Source organism: Lepisma saccharinum, unplaced genomic scaffold (genome assembly GCF_977018435.1).
Source record: "Lepisma saccharinum unplaced genomic scaffold, izLepSacc3.1 HAP1_SCAFFOLD_408, whole genome shotgun sequence".
Taxonomy (NCBI): Eukaryota; Metazoa; Arthropoda; class Insecta; order Zygentoma; family Lepismatidae; genus Lepisma; species Lepisma saccharinum.
In genome coordinates, this window is record NW_028143111.1 from 208166 (window position 1) to 221692 (window position 13527).

The 13527-nt window shown below is 35.4% G+C and overlaps 1 long non-coding RNA gene across 1 annotated transcript; it reads left to right on the forward strand.

The window, feature by feature from the left end:
* Positions 1-4261: 4261 nt before the first annotated feature.
* On the forward strand, positions 4262-13065 carry LOC145982776 (uncharacterized). The gene is made up of 6 exons (XR_014441144.1): positions 4262-4285; positions 9676-9705; positions 10808-10831; positions 11336-11356; positions 12321-12344; positions 12724-13065. It is a non-coding gene; the product is annotated as an uncharacterized LOC145982776 (long non-coding RNA).
* Positions 13066-13527: the final 462 nt, after the last annotated feature.

Here is a 13527-nt window from a genome sequence, read left to right on the forward strand (position 1 = left end):
CGAATGGGTTTCTAACAGGTGCGAAAACTTGGGGGCAAGGACAGTATATTTCTCTTTGTAAATAAGTTTTAGCAAAACTTAACAGTGTCACCCAGAAAGCATAGCAGTGGCCCAAGATTATCCTGATCGCCTATTTTGCAGTCAAATTAAAGCTTAAATGATTTCCTAATCAATGGAGTTATGTTTCCTCTTCGGCATTTGAAAGTAAACTCGCGGAAGACATAACAAATAATTTTTTGGTGGTAAACGCATTACGAGACATTTTTAAATACATGCACACTGCATAAAACACAGAACATGCACAATCAGTTCCAATAAACTTATTTATGTCACAAACGGAAGACAACTGTATTTCAACTCAAATGTTACCATTGCCGTTTATTGTGATTGCAATAAACCATTGTTTTATCATTGTTGTCAACAATGATTGCCTTGCGCAGAAACTTTTTAAGCAAAAAAAAGTTGTCAGAGGCAATGGACAATTATTCAATTCAACCACTTATACCTAAAGAACCTTGGTATCAAGACAATAACCTTTCAAGAAACCCTTTAACAAGTCTTCTTAGATGTCGGCTAAATTACACCCTAGCACCTAAAGATCTGTACACTAGGAACATTGTTCAATCTCCAATCTGTCAGTGTGGTGCAGCTGAAGGAACACCTGATCATATTATATTTGAATGTCATCTTAATGCAACTACTCGTGATTATTTCTTTAGAGACCTAAAAGAAGCAGGATATAATGTCCCATACGCCTTGTCGACACTTTTGAGGAACCCGACTAAGAAGATAATATATGTACTTACCAACTATATTGTAAGAGAAAATATTGTATTATAAACTTATGAAATTAAAAATTATGAAATGTAAAACAAATGTAACTGGTGCATAGCAGCAAAGCTACAACCAAATATACAGTTATAAAGAGAAAAGAAAAGTCACTTTTATCCATGTTTTGGAACTCAAGGTGTTTATAACTTTGCCATTATACGAGTAAAAGAGCTTAATGATAGAGAAATGGCGACGAATTGAAAAAGTGTAAAAATGGAGCCCGATAGAGAAATTCTCACTTCATATTCAGAATCAGCATGCCAAGAAACATAAGAATCAGTTAAAATTATTCATTTAACAAAATCATCATTTGCAATGTTACCCCAGCAGATCTAGTGATCAATTAAAGATCTCGCCACTGCATGGATAATTGAGTGATCAGTGGGGTGCCCAGATTTTTCGAAAGGGTGGAGTGGTTACGTTTGATCTTTTAGTAGTCAGGGTTCATCTCGCCACCTTTCTCTCCCTTTGATGTTTTTATTTAAGGAATTCTGAGCATAGGAGGACTGTTATAACCCCCACCAACCCCCCTTTGGGTAAGCCACTGTGGGTGAGGTAAAATAGCTGCTAGCCCGATGTAGCAATGACACATATCAGAGTGGAAAAAGTCTTCAGATTTGCAGTCGAACAAAACCCACATGTCTTTCTAACTAACTCTTCAGCCTTCTTAAACCCGGAAAGTTCATGGCTGCAGCAACACTGGCCTTCCACCTGTTCCTATCCATCCCTACCGATTTCCTTTAGGTCCATCTCAACATTATCCCTCCATCTTCGTCTTCGCTTTCCTACTGGTCTCTTACCATCAGGTTTCCCAACAACAATCCTGTAAACTCTTCTTTCCTCTCCCATTCGTGCCATATGGCATGCCCATCTAAGTCTCTCATATGTCTTTCTATTTCTCCAATATTAATATTGAAAAATGAAACGAGAAATATCAAAATGAGCATATCTTTACAATATACAAATTATAATCAAAATCAGCCTCTGTTAACCCAAAAAAAAAATTGCATAGAAAAGTAAGGGCGGTACACACTATACTCTTCCCAGGGTATCGGTGGAGCGAGGCAACGAGAACAAGTCTATGCGCAGGTAGTGACGCGTGAAGGTTCTACAAGTGAACGACGCGTGAGAGGCGAAGTGAATGCGGCTGCCAGCCGCCTGCAGCAGCGCTCAATACTTTGCTCCACAGACTCTCGAGACAGAGTATAAGACTCCCCATGAGTGCTAGGCAAAACGAGTCCGTGAATGGAAGAATGACGTCGTAAGGTGTATTCGATCCAACAATACTGTCGGATTAAAAATTATAGATACTCGAGTTTGGACTCCAATTAAAAATTATCCAGTAGACCGCCAAAAAAAAGAGTTACATCAAAAATAACTTATTCAATTCTGCGTTAAGCTATGGTAAGCATTTATTTTTTCGAGAATGACATCTATTTTGTATCGTCGTGAGAACAAAAAAAATCAGTTTTTTTATAGTTCTGCAAACAATTGCTTTCTTTGAAATTCTCTAAATAAGAAACGGGTGATCTGATTGTAATGACATTTTAGTACAGTGCTGGCAGAAGGGTTGCAAACACAATTCTTAATTTTCAGATTTTTAAAATGCATCAATAAACAGTTCTTATCAAATTTGATTTGGGGTTTTAAGTCCATTTCTTGCACAGTAAGGCTGATAGGGACTGGAGCTAGAGTTTAAAGTGGGATCCGGACCACTATGTGCCTCCACCGTGTATCGAACCCGGGATCCCTTGATTACAAGGCGATGACGCTACCACTGCGCCATCGGGGAGGCCCTTATCACATTTGAGAAACACCTTTTTCTTAGTGTTGGATAGTCCTAAGCCCCGCGACAAGTTAAGTTTGCAGCAACTTTTCGCCCATGTAGACCCAAACGTGGGCGCAGAATGTAGTTCCGCTGCAATACTGCCGATTTTCTCAATGTCTGCGACATGAACAGCTCGGCGGTCAAGGCAAGACTCGCACGGGAGATGCTGAGCGCCGTTCTCGGGCGGTTTGATACATAAAAACTGCTGCAAACTTAACCTTTCGCGGGGTGTAAAATACGATATTGTTCTTGTTTTGAAGCTCTTTGCATCTGTCTTCAAAATCCATTGTCATTGTCAATTCACGTTGTCATGTTCTCGCAGCGATAGCCCGCAGTTTCCACGGTTGAACGGACATCACTCCGTTGAATAAATATCTGTATAAAATCGGTTTCCCAATGTGAATTGACAACGTTAATGGATTTTAAAAACAGATGCAAAGAGGTTCAAAACAAAACCAAGATATTTGTAGGAATACCCAATACTAAGAAAAAACTGTTTCTCAAAATTGATAAGAACTATTTCTTGACGAATTTGAAAAACCTGAAAATTAAGATTTGTGTTTAAAACCTTTCTGCATTGTACTAATATTTCATCGCCATCAGACGAACCGTTTCAAAGAGAGCGGTCATTTACAAAAATAATCTTTTTTTGTTCTCAAAATGGAATGCGTACTCGAAAAATAATGGTTAGCATACATTAACGCAGAATTCAATAAGCTAAATTTGATGTAACTCGTTTTTATGCAGATCTAGTGGTTAAATTTTAATTGGAGTCCGACAGTAGTCCCCTCCACGACACACATCCCAAAGAGCACCGAGGACAAGTAACCCTCAACCACTATGGCCAGTTAAAACACTTTTTAAATAATGCAATAGTACCAGGAAACTATAAAAAACTAATGACCTTACTTCAGGCACAACATTAATATATACAAGGATGGGCCGTGTACTTCCAGACGCTTACAAAAATAGTGTGAACACAGCATCCCACACGTTTAAAATCTCGATCACTAGTAGAGGTGTTGTGATCAGCGTCACGACCCGCACACTTGAAAGTTGTGAAGAAAGTGTATGTGTAACAGAAATGGTTTATGCATCAATGAATACAGCATATCTTCAAGTGTATTGTATCACGTTGTTAGTTTCAGACGCCGCCACTGGAGGCGTGAGCGTTTGTTTCTCTTACACAAGTACCGACTTGGATTGGTCGTCGTGGAACGATTCCGTGGCCACCTCGTTCGCCTGATTGGTACCCCATGGATTTCTCTATCTGGGGTTACATTAAAGAACGTGTGTTTGTTCCCCCTCTTCTCAGCAACGTCGACGAGGTGGACACGGAATCGTTCCACCACGACCAATCCAAGTAGGTACTTGTGTAAGATAAACAAACGCTCACGCCTCCAGTGGCGGCGTCTGAAACTAACAACGTGCGACAATAAACTTGAAGATATGCTGTATTCATTGATGTATAAACCATTTCTGTTACATATACACTTTCTTCACAATAAACGGTTACTTTTGTATAACTAATGTATAGAAACCGCGTATATTTTAAATTAAATAAGCACCCTAATTCTTTTCCTTTTATATACTTTTTTCAGTTACGGGTAGACGGCGATCCCACTGGCAAGTACATTAATGTATTATACTTATTTATTATTCGACCATTAATCATTTTAAGAATGTATTCAATATAGTTCTAAGAAAACCATATATTCCCAGGTAAAATTTATTGCCTATGTGTTACTGTCGTCTATATGAAGCGTCTTGATGGCGTGATGGAAACGTTGTAATGAAGCGTACACAGTGGTTCAGATGAAAATTTAAACTGTAGCTGAAGTCACGATTAGCCTATTTGTGCATAAAGTGGACTTGAAACAAACTAAGCCTCATTTTTATGTATGAAGCGCGAGCATCTACACTTTGATGCTTACATTTTCCTACATGTAAATTTCAGTGTAAACGGCAGGCGCCAATCCACACAGAATGGTTCAGCACTGGTTGCCTAATCATAATATATACCTTCAGTAAAGTCCCCGGAATTTGGCTGGTAAAAGTTCCACATTGGAGGTATCGAGAATTCATTTTCTCCGTAGGATGGCAGCACTGTACTGAATGACCACGCATAGGGGTAGAGTAATCTATCCATCAGTTTGTGCACAGCAGCTGTTTACGTTAGTTGTGTTGATGGGTGTCCTGCGACATGATACTAAGAGACATGGTAGGCTCATGCGCATCGCCGGGGGTTCCCCGGGGCCACTGTGACGTCAACTGGTGAGCAACTCGAGATTTCGCCCGCTACATCTGGCAGTGAATCTTTGTCTCTCGCTAACAAATGGACGTTTTTTTCTTTACTGAGAGTTTTCTTCAAAATGGCTTGTGCTGTGTTCGGATGCAATAACTACAACCGTAAGACTAAAGGAGGAGCTGTTAGGTATTTTAGATTTCCGAGAGATGAAAATGTACGAAAACAGTGGATTTCGCTTTGTAGAAGCGTGTGTACTTCACACATACATGTATACCTAGGTAAAATGTGGAGCATGGGGAATTTCATTTTAGACGCGAATATCGAGTGTTTAATACAAAATTTGCCTAACTATTTTTTATTTTTTTTTTATTATTATTTATTTTTTAGAATTTATGACTATTTCAAAACAGGTTTCAAGACCATATAACAATTCCAAAAGATAAAGTTCTGGAGCTTATTCTGAGCTCATTTTGAATTTAATGGGATGAAAATAATTAGTTTGTAATATGAAAATTGCGAGCAAAGCTACATGTATTCATTTTAATGCATTTAAAGGAGGTTAGCAGCATTCCCCCTCCTCTAATTTGATTCATTCCAAATCAGGAATAATCATTTCCCACCCACTGAATATGAAAATCATATTTTTAAATATATCGTACTTGCAGAATTCTACTTCAGTTGAGTTCATTTTAGAGCCACATAGCTATATATAAAATATCATTAAACTAATTTATGACAGATATGTACCGTATGCAGTGCCCTTTAGTCAGACTTCTAGAAGGTGTTTTACAAGTACTTTTCTATCAAATACGAAAACTTTGACGTATGTTAACAGCACATTTTGAACGCTTGTTGAAAGCTATAGCGTTGTGTTACCTTTTTTAAAAAATGCTGAATCGAGATAATTCCCGATCAACTTGCAAGAGATCTAACTTTGAAGTATTTGTAAAACTTTTGACATAGTAATTATTTTAATGTAATTAGCTGTATCTTATGATGGTCTTCAAACGCTGAAAGTACTACTATCATTGCATATGCTAAACCGAAATCCTTCATATCTCAGAGCAAAGTTAGAGGAAAACCATACACTCGAAATATTTTTTTCAATGGTTGGTGGACAATATGAAGAGCCGGTTTGAAAAGCTAGGTTTCTTTTCGGATAGTAGGGAAGTAATGTAGATTGAAGTTGCTATACTGTCTATCGTCACTCTCCTGCCATCTCGAAACATTTCCTTCACCCACTACACTGTTGGTTCAGTCGCAATCTTCGTCGTCAATGTTTTACCATTGTTGCGAGAATGTATCAACCCAGTCATGGAACTATTTTATGAGACAAACACTTCTCACCGTAAATAGGAAACATCGGCTTATGAATATCCTTCGCAGGAAGCCCTTTATCCCATAAACAGCACACTGTTCTTATAACGTACACTCCTCGAGCACGGTAGCTATTTTTAAACTGAGCTGCCGGTGCATGTGTCTCGTATCTAGCAACTGCTACCTGAATATCTTCGAGCTAGATTGTGCTGCTACCTAGTGACACCTTTAGAAATTACTCGCTACTATTTTCAGCTTTCCCACATCAGTTTGTGACCTATTTTCTGAGTTCCACTCGTATTTCTGGAATTCAGTCCTTATTCCAAGATTTGGCAAACGAGCCACAAAACTATTTTTTTTATATTGTAAATTAGACCAAATGAACGTTATAGGAAATCAACATGAATATATCTAACACAAGTTTAAATTAAAAAATAAAATAAATCAAATGTAAATTAAGTCCCATTACAATTGATTGAAGTGACGTGCTTTTAGCCATCTGGGTCCTTCAGCTATCCTCTATTCTTGTTCATATCTATAGTCATTTTCTTAACTTCCAATAGGGTCTTTCCTGTGTTAGTAACCATCTATGAAAGTTATGGTTCATATTCTATTCTAGGTGTTCATCTTCCTCTCCTGCTGGCTTCGCTCCCACTATTTGCTCTTTTATCTTTTTTATTGTAGTAAAATGGCCACACCATCCTATCATCCTCTCTGCAACCTCTCCAATTGATTCTATTTGAAGTTCTTTCATAATTTTAGTATTTCTGAATATATCTTGTCTAATTTTTCCCATAACTACTCCGAGATGTTTCATCTCTATTGCTCAATTTGATTTTCTCCTGTACCTCCTTTATTCCACTCCTAGCTCAACTTCTTTATTCACGACGAATTCTTTCGATTTCTCTCTTCATATACTTAATATTCCTTGAAAAGATTTGTGTACACTCTGTATTATTCTTCTCAGATTTTATGACGCTCATCTCTTATGTAATGCTGGCCAAAGTTTTTGTCGTGGAGCAGCATCAAAACTTGTCTTTAGGTATAGTTCCTTTCGTGTGATTCAATATTCATCTGTTACTTGCGCAGTGAAATACGAATATTGTGTGTATTTTTGTCTATTGAAAGCTGCTTGTTCTTCTTACATATCCACCTATACTTTATTCCTTAGCTTTTTTTAGATTTATTCTATATATTATTGAGATTATTGATCGTAGGCAGATTCATCCATAAATTTAAAATTTGACAGTATTCCACTTTTTGGAATTGGTCTCATTGTGATTCTCTCCCAGTCTGTGGGTATTTCAATTCTCTTCATCGCTTCCTTACATGTCTTCCCCATCAAATATACCACTTTCATTACTCCTAGCTTTGTTAATTCTGGGCATATTTCATCATAATCTGCTACTTTTTCTAGTTTCACTCTCTTTATTGACTCTTTCACTTCCCCCCATCTTATTATGTCTTCTTGATCTTCTTCCGTACCTACATCTTCATACTCTCTTTACTCTCTTTATTGACTCTTTCACTTCCCCCCATCTTATTATGTCTTCTTGATCTTCTTCCGTACCTACATCTTCATACCTTATTTCATCCTATTAATTTATCCTATCATTATTTTTCTCTAAATGGATTTAACATAATATAAATCCATGTCTTCAGGATAACTTTCCTGATTAATCTTCTATGTTTCTTATTCTCTTTCCATGTATTCCTATCATTGCTCTTACTGTCTGCCAGAACCATCTCTTATTTCTTTCATAGTTTTCTTTAATTTATTTCCTAAACTCTACCCAGGAACGTTTCTTCGATTGTTGTACTCCTTCTCTTGCTCTATTTCTCCTATGTACATTTCCGTTTTATCTCCCCTCTGTTTTAGTTTCCACGTACCTCCTCCATGCTCCTTCTTCTTTGTAACTGTATATTTAACCTCATTATTTAATCATATTCATATCTTCTTTCTATCCCCTACGGTTGTTAGGCCACACATCTCTATGCCTCCCATAATCAATATTCTATTAAGTATATTCAATGTTTCTGCCACTTCTTCTTTACTTTGCTTCGGCTTACTAAATACTTCCCCTCTTTTGTTCAGTTATTGATTCACTTTCCTTTCAAATTTCCTTGTAATCTATCTTTAGTTATACTATTTCAATTTTCGTGCTCTGTGATCTCTAACATTTTGAATAGCATATACTGTATTTTTTGTATTGGTGAAATTAACTCTTGAATTTCTTTCTCCTCTTCTTTCTTCTGAAATGTCATTTTTCGAATATCTTATTTATGTGAAAAAAGTATTTCTTGTAGGATGATCCTTGTCTTTCTTTTTCTCTTGCCATTTTTCACTCCATCCTCTGCATTGTTTTCCATACACACAAACGCACCCTCTCCCTTGTTCGTTTCCAATCATGGCGTTCCAGTCATATGTTTCACACTGTTCTTAAGTTTATTCATAGTATCTTGTAGGTTGGCGTAGATGATAAACTTCACACATTCATTTGCATTCTCTGCAGGTTCATAAATCTGTATAACCAGTCTCATCCATTTTCAGTACACTTCATATTAATTTTGAAACTATTACCAACTTTACTATTTTCTTGGAAGATTCATTATCAAATATTAAACTTGCCTCTTCCTTTGATTTTGAATTGATGTCTAAACCTGAATATATTAATGTGCATCTCTTATTATCAGCATTTATCTTCATCCTTTAGTTTTGGTCTAGGAATGTTCATAGTTTTGGTCTCATATTATTCTTTCTTATATTATTTCAACTCTATCTTTTCCTGACAGGTATGTTGTGTTCATGTTGCAACTATCATTCTCACTTTCTTGCATTGTCCTCAGTTTTATCCCTCCGGCTTCTTGAATTCGTTTTCTATGAGTATTTTTGGGATTTGAAACCACCTTGGTTATTAGCCCTGTTGTGAGTCTATCCCAATTAAAGGGGTGCATTTTTATGGCTTTCCGCGTGCCAGATTGACATAATTACTTCCGTCGCAGGGTGTCAACATTTCTGTTGATCCAACTTTGCCTGCGAATGTCTGGTTCTAAACCCTTTTGAAATGATACTCTAATCGGTTTTAGACCTGTACTCAATGGATTTTTATTGACATTCAAGTCTAGATCCACAGTATCTAGCGGACTCAGTCACGTCGAGACGGATGTATTCATGAACACACACTACTTACTTACTGTCTTGGCTATGGACAAGTTGTGTAACCGTTTCACGTTGCCTTCTGATAACTCTCAACGCTAGTTCACATTTTCTTTGTGCTGCTAGTGACAAATTCATTTGATCAGCTAAGGCAACATAATGGTGATTGCTAAAAGAGTATGTTCTAATATTGTTTCTTTCAATGCGAAAGATTGTTTTGCACGCTGCTAATTGTCGCATAATACTGTGTAATTACCTGAATTAAACAATAAATGTAATTTTTCTTTAATATAGCTGTACGGGAGCGAGCGTTGTACACAGAGGGTAAGTGGAAGTGTAAACTAAGTACTTATTTAATGTCTTTTTAACTATAGACACATAAGTAAATAGAGTTGGTAAAATTATTTACTTGCTACACGACGAAATTATATATTTTCAAGAATGGACAGCGAGAGAGAGCAAGCAAAATTGTGCACGTTGAAGATATGCTTTATGTGAGATTCTGAATAAAATCTTTAGAACACAACGTTCCTTTCCTCTTACAAGGAATTTACAACTAATATTGTTAGACATGTGTTTATAATAACAATCATATTGCATTGGAGGTTATACATGGTATCATATCTTACTAGTTTGACCGTTAACATTTTCAATTATATCGGCAAAAATAATAATTTAATTCTTTATTTGTTGCTACCCGAAAGAAACCTTTTAAACAATTACCCAAGTGTAATAATAACAAAGCACCAGCAAAAATTGCAAACAAAATTAATAACTTTTGGTTCTTTTTGGGGTTTTGGAAATTTGTATGACAAATTAGTAAACTCAAATAAAATAATGAAGTGCATGTTTAAGATAACCATTGTTTCAATGAAAGAATGACTATAATGAAGAACATTCCTGACAGATTCTTCACTCTCTATTAGGAGAAAATTGTGGTTACATCTGTGAATGGATACTTGAGGCAAGAAACTGTGAATTTCGTTCGAGTTCTAGACCTTGCGTATCATAGCATAGGCTCGACCTTTTTCTACTCACTGTAGTGAAGCAAGAATGCATTTTTGCAAAGGAAAAGTAGCTTTTACTCTCGATAAATATCTTACGTTTGAAGTTTTGGAAACTGCAAAAATACCGTAGATGATGTATTAAAAAAATATGCTTAATTGAAAGATTAAAAGAAATGCCAATGTTCACTGTTGCATAAAGAACAAGTTGTTCTATTATTATGTAATATTCAGTACAATTTCCAGTTTCATTATAAAATATCTATATATTTTAAATCCAAAAATGTTTGCAGAAAATTATAATATGAATATAATTTTCAATCCAATGTTTCAACCTGTCTTGATTGGAAATAGAAACAAGTTTCTGTTGGATGAAGATAAAGAAAATTGTATTAATCATTATTATATTTTTTTTATTTTAGGTGCGGACTCGATTGTAGGCGATAGTAAGTAATAACATTTTACATCGAACGATACTAGTCAATTTATTTCTATTTTGTGTTAGTGTTGACCCATTGACTTGGCCTCCTCCGTCCTTAACGATGGAGAAATGTATACATTACGAGAAAGTATAATCATTGTGTAACTCAGTAGAAACGGAGTTTTCTCCTGAAAATTCATTTATGGATTAAACATCAAAGACACGGAAGAATATTTGCGAATATTGACTAATTATATTAGCGACTACAACTTTCTCAAATTCAGCATTTTGTCCATTTTTGCAAAAATGTCAAGAATAATTGTATTGGTTGCATTTCAAAATACTTTTAACAATAAATACCAAACGAAAAATAAAACGAAGAATTAAATTTCTCTACTGTCGGAACACGGAGAAATAATACCTGTTTCTGTTATACGCTACTGTCAATGTAACGAAAAATTTTATTGTGATACGTTTGAAAAAGATTTCATATCACCTTCTTCATCTATTTTATTTCTTTATATTACAGATCAGTATTCGTCGCAACTTGGTAAGCAAAATCGGTGATATACCAAAAGAAGACAAAATATGTAATTAACTGTATCTATAACATAATGAGTTCATTGAGATATCCTAGTTGACATGAAAAGTAGAGGTGGGAAAAAAATTAGACATGAACAGTTATCGATGATAGTATCCAACTGTATGTCTGCCTGTCCGTCTGTCCGTGTTAACTATCCGTAACTTAGAAACTATAGAACCACCGGAGACATAATATGCTGCACTAATTGACCGACCATATTACACATCAATATAAAATGAACAAACTCTCATGTCTCACCGTGACAAGCGACAGTAGTTAAAAAAACTATGTATCGATGTCTGGTTACTAAAATGTGGTTACTAACAATGATCTATTAACAGTAAATTACATTTCTCTATTCGAAGAGAAAGTGTGACATTATAATATTTTTAATATTGGGGGGAAGGATTCCAGTAAATGTTGGAAATACAAGGAAATTATATGCAGCAAGATAAAATAAAAAAAATAGTCACAGAGCGGTATTCGTTTTCCCAGCTCCTCTCCCACAAATTCAATTATTTTTGTGTACATATTATTACTAGAAAGCAAACTCAAGTTCTTTCAACAGCATTCGTAGGTTCAAGAAAAATATTTTTTCCTACGAATTTGATTGATGTATAAGTTTTACTGCATAACAGCAAAGTACATTTATCTCTGACACAAGTTCTCTTTGCAATACATTTGTTGTCTACAAGAAAGGTAATTTAGAAGTAATATTCATTCAGAGGACTATTTTTTCGTCGCGCTGAGAAATATGCGGAACTTCTAATGTAAACTATTTTCAACCCGCTGTTGAATTCATTTTCGATAAACCCTTAATTGCATATTTGGTAAATGTATATAATGTAAAGTTTCATACACTGCCATTGTTAGTCAAGGCCATGTAAACTATATTTAATGAATGGGTTAACTAACGTATTGTTTCTTTCAGGTTTAGTAGGCGAAAACTTGGGCGGTAAGTAGTTAAAAGTCGTATCTTTTTCATTTCAATTAACGTAACGTGTGCTGAAATACTAACTTATTAAATTAGTTTGTGAAATTTCAAATCGTATGGTATTCAGAATTATGTGATTTAAAGATTGATTAAATCCACGTGTGGAAATTGTGGTGAAATTGGAAGTTTCTATTCTTGAACATTGTCTACAAGATTTAACCTTATCCTTAATATAAATATGTGATACAACAAATATATTCCCAAACAGGTTATCTGTAGATACGTAGCTTAAAGTTTTGATGCAATTGTCGACATATATATTTTTATTCTAGTGTATTCGTTAGTATCTGTTATTTATTTCTCATTATAATATCTTACATATCTATTTCTTTAATTTCAGCAATGTCTGCATGTAAGCAATAACAGTGGTGTACCACTGTGATATCTATGTTTATAATATATCCAGAAAACAAACCATATTTAAGAGAACGATACGATTTTTGAAAGTGAACGCATTGAGAAATTAAGTTTGAATTGGTGTATTGTTGTTAAAAAACTGAAAGATATATCTTATATAATTTTCGTGTCCGCCCGGTCGTTTGTCGGTGATAACTATTGGCAAAGTTGATAATAACATAAGATAAACTTAATAATTATATCCTAATAAGCTGCTCCTAATGATTATTATAATAAAGAACATGTCTAAATCTGTGTTATCAAAAAATGAAACTTTTTCCATCACAACCAGTTCGAAAAAAGTCGGGACGGACATCAACTAAATCGGGATATTCGACAGACTTAAAACTAAAATGACCAAATATTGCAAATTTCAGACTCCTGGAGCCTGCCTCCACATCCTTATATCCAAGAGAAGAATTGAATTTCTTACTAATTGGAAAACATAGAGATGTTATATTTGTAGCTTCTTAGAGGTTTACATTTAAATATTTCATAGTTCGATGGGCTGCCCCCCATGGCCCCTCCGATGGGTATGAACCTGATGTGCTGTTTTTTGATAAGTAGTTCTTTTGTCATATTACCATGAGAGATAGTTGCATGATGTCTTTGTGCGTATTTCTCTACGAATCTTGAATCATTTGGCAGCATTCAGATAGAATAAAGCGCTGCAATAACAATTATTTCAAATATATTTTCTCATTCAGAAACTTTTAAAGGACTATTTGTTCCCCTCAACTGAATAAAG